The sequence below is a fragment of the Rhopalosiphum padi genome, chromosome 2 (genome assembly GCF_020882245.1).
Source record: "Rhopalosiphum padi isolate XX-2018 chromosome 2, ASM2088224v1, whole genome shotgun sequence".
NCBI lineage: Eukaryota > Metazoa > Arthropoda > Insecta > Hemiptera > Aphididae > Rhopalosiphum > Rhopalosiphum padi.
Genome location: NC_083598.1, coordinates 88,896,593 through 88,900,610, shown reverse-complemented (window position 1 = coordinate 88,900,610; position 4,018 = coordinate 88,896,593). Strand labels below are relative to the sequence as shown.

The 4,018-nt window shown below is 29.2% G+C and overlaps 1 long non-coding RNA gene across 1 annotated transcript; it reads right to left on the bottom strand.

Moving 5' to 3' along the window:
* Positions 1-681: 681 nt before the first annotated feature.
* LOC132921936 (uncharacterized) lies at positions 682-2,749 on the bottom strand. The gene is made up of 3 exons (XR_009660972.1): positions 2,615-2,749; positions 1,061-1,222; positions 682-801 (listed from the first exon to the last, which is right to left on the bottom strand). It is a non-coding gene; the product is annotated as an uncharacterized LOC132921936 (long non-coding RNA).
* Positions 2,750-4,018: the final 1,269 nt, after the last annotated feature.

Here is a 4,018-nt window from a genome sequence, read left to right as displayed (position 1 = left end):
AAATGCATATTAATTGCATATTAATGTTGCATATTCTACAATAATAATAATAATCATTATAATTCTATTTTTGCTCATTAAAGTCATATTTACGTCTATACAAATACCTACTATTGATCGTAAATAACCCATGATAATGTACATCAATAAGACGTTATCGATGAATAACGAAAAATATTGGATTTTCTAGTGGTTAATTTATAAATACGCGTCTACATTAGATAACTGCACTATATGTACACATACTGTACTATATAACTATATTTTAAATAATATTCTTTCTTTCAAGTGTAAACACAAAAAATAACTCTAATGATAACCATTTTAAACATTTTTGTTTATTATTATACAGAAAAATATGAATTTAAATATTCAACACATCTTAATACTTAAAGCAGATAATTCTTTGTAGTTTAAAGTTTAAACACAATAATTCCACTGCTATGGAATAGAGGCTCGAGGAGTGAAAAAGTAATTTGCTAAATAATTTTTAACTTGATTAGCGGTAGCACGATCACGTAACACAAGATCTTGAATTGGTAATACCGTTGTACCGTCGATACTATCTTGAATGTTTTCAACTTGTGTATCTGTATAAGCATGAACAACGTCAACTATATAATTTTTAATTTTAGGTATTATAGATACTTTTTTAATTTAATGGTTTCTTCATCGCCAGAACTTTCACTAGACGACAAGCAGTCCATACTCCATAATAGCCAATATGGTAGATTTATCCATTATAATATTTTATTATGGCGTATAATTATTTATTTTATCTTCGTTATTACATAGCTAGTCCTAAAGTCCAACAATACAAACGTTTTGGATAAAATTTGAATAGACTGCCTTTCACATTAATGATAAGTGATAACGCACGAGCTCGTGCAATTATCTTTGCACTCGGTGCAAAAAACTGGCGTAGTGCATTGAGATGAAACATAAAAAAGTCCACTCAGTGCACATTCATCTTGCCGGTGGAACATAAATATATGTAATGGTGCAGTCAGTGCGGGGTGGTGGAAAACGCTATAAATATAAGAATAATATAGGTACGTACGATTGACATCATCTCATCACTCCCGTCATCGCTGATGAGATTTATTATGGAACAATTATTTGTGTTGACGGTTGTATCAACGATGATATCGTCCCAATAATACGAAACAGATAGTGCGGGATCGCAATTCCATCGTTTCACTTTTTCCATCGATTTGTTATACTATACAGATAAATTACGTTTTAAATATTTTCCGACCAGTTAAATATACGTAGGTCATACTATCTTATATAGTCACTTAAAACACAAAAATTAGATGACGGGGATTGATTTTAACCCTACAGTAGTATATCGATTACCAAAACGGTATAGTTTGGCAAAAATGTATCCTACATTCCCATGCGCACACCAATTGCACAACGCTCATCTGCTGAGAGCATATTATATAAAATACATGTCCTAACTGCTTTAAAGGCTTAAAGCTTCGTAGTTTTAATATTTTTAAACATCAAGAAAATATATTATATTTAATATGAATAAATATAAAATAGAATATATTGTAGTTTTTTTTTTTAAACACATATAAATTAGTAACTATACTTACAATAATAATAATAATAATAAACATATTTTATAATTTTTAATAATATAATAATATATATATTTAAAATCAATAAAAATTGAATAAAAATAAATATTTTAATTTAGTGGAGAATAATCGTTTTATTTTTATTTTTTTGTATGACGACAACAAGGCACTAATATACTTATTTCAAACAATTGCCTTTGACAAGTTGTATAATTTGAGTAGTGTCGAGATATATTTATTTTGATTGGGACCATGTGAAGGGATATGATTTTTTATTGATAATTGTTATTCTTCAGTTTGCACTGACTGGTCTAGATTCACTAGATTACTTATATTATCATTATTTGAATTACAGTTTCGGTAAAATAGTATTTTTGCTGTTTTTATAATAGATTGTCGAATGATGGTGATTTAAACAGAAGTAATGAGAATTTTATCTAAGGCAAAATATTGGGGAACTGTGATATACAAATATCAATACATGCATATCATATATGTCAATGGTTTGGTACTCTTAAAATATTTACCTGGTAGATTGAGAAATGAGAGATTCCCACGCTAGGGAAACATAGGGCAGAATAAATTATTTAATATACAACAGTGCTCGAATTGGAAAAAAAAATGATGACTGACGCTGGTTTTAGTTCAGAAAATACCGTTCCATAGCAGATAAATTGTAAAGTAATCCGTTGTGGACTTTGTCCCCCACACTCTCAACACAGTAAGGTACTATAAAGCTAGTATTTTCCCTTGCTTAATTAAATGAAGGGGAACTCTGAAATCTATGAAAAAATGAAAGCGGACTCCGTTTTTATACAATAATATATATATATATATATATATTATACTCGTAATCATTTTTTGCACACCACTAAATGTTAAAGATTTTTAGTGCGCATTAAGTCCTGAACTATATAGTTATAATTATTTTTTTACTTAGACTGCACAGAAGTATTAAAGAACAGATTAAAACTATATGATATAATAATAAATAAGAATCAACTCGGAGAGTGATTAATACATACGTAGTTATTTTCTTCATCATCACACAGGTCAATTATTTCAATTTCAGTAGTACATTCAGATTGAAATGCATCATATACGGGTAAGTACTCGTCTGATCCATCAATGATGACGATCGATAACGAGCAGTCTTTAAGCGTGTGTTTTGTAGCGTAGAACATAATAATTTACGTTGTATATAAATAATAAATATAAATATAATTAATATATATACTTAATTAATTATTTATACAATCAAAACCCTACAAACGAACTTTATGATGTGTACGGTGGCACAACCCTCCCCCCTCCAAAAAAAGAATCCTGATTGCGTCACTGGTTTATGTTAAAAACAAAAGTATCAGTAATAGCGATTTACATGGGACGATGGCGATGTCGATAATTGAAGAAATCCGAATAGCGAGACGTGTCTTATAGCGAAGATAGTAAACCCCACTTACATTAAAATCCCTCCTGTACCCGCGCGCCCATAATAGGGAGACGTTGCATCGCAATGACTCTTTGATATAATAATATAATATTTGGAATTACCCGCGTCCCGCACGGCCGTATCGCGCGCATCCAATCTATTTTAATAATTCTTAAAGACTATAACTGTACAACGAAAAACCAATTTTATCAAATATTAAAACATATATCATTTTTGTAATATAAATGACGTTAAAATTTGTAAATATTTTATAAAACAAAATTATTTGTCCTGTGTTCTAATTTTTTAGTGGGTAGACGTCTCATTGTCTCCTATGACGCTTCGCCACTGTAGTAGTTACCAAAATAAATAGCGAAAACGTTGAGATAGTACTTACATCCGGTTTTGATTTTTTTCCGATTAAAATTATCGTCAATATCACTATCATCACTACGTTTGCGTTTATTATCCATTTTTCAGAAAAGGTACAAGCACAATAAGCCAAAATGAATTGTATTTTTATTACAATCAATTAATATTTACAGAAAGAATTAGGTAATAGATTTTGTTATTAAAGTTATCGTTATGAATAATATTTTTTTGTCGTTATGTGGAAAACAACCATCGGCAATGCCCCCTTGGTTGCGTATTATTTATTGTTAGCCAGCGAAAAATTAAACATTTTATGATCGCATTTTTATTATTATATTATTTATACACAAATCCACGTGTATAATAAATAAGTACCTAATATATATATATTTATAGGTACATCAAATTAAGCATCAAAATTGAGTAAATATATGATATGATTTTTTTAAAGTGTTTAATATTTCGAAGAAAGCGATGAATGTATTGATTTTAGTATTTTACAATGATGTGTTTTTTTGTGTGTGTGTTTAAGTAGTTGACAAAATGCTTCAATTGTTTTAAATGGTAGGTAGGTTTCTAGAAAACTGGATCTAGTTGGTACTTTGGAGGATCAAAAGTAAAAAAC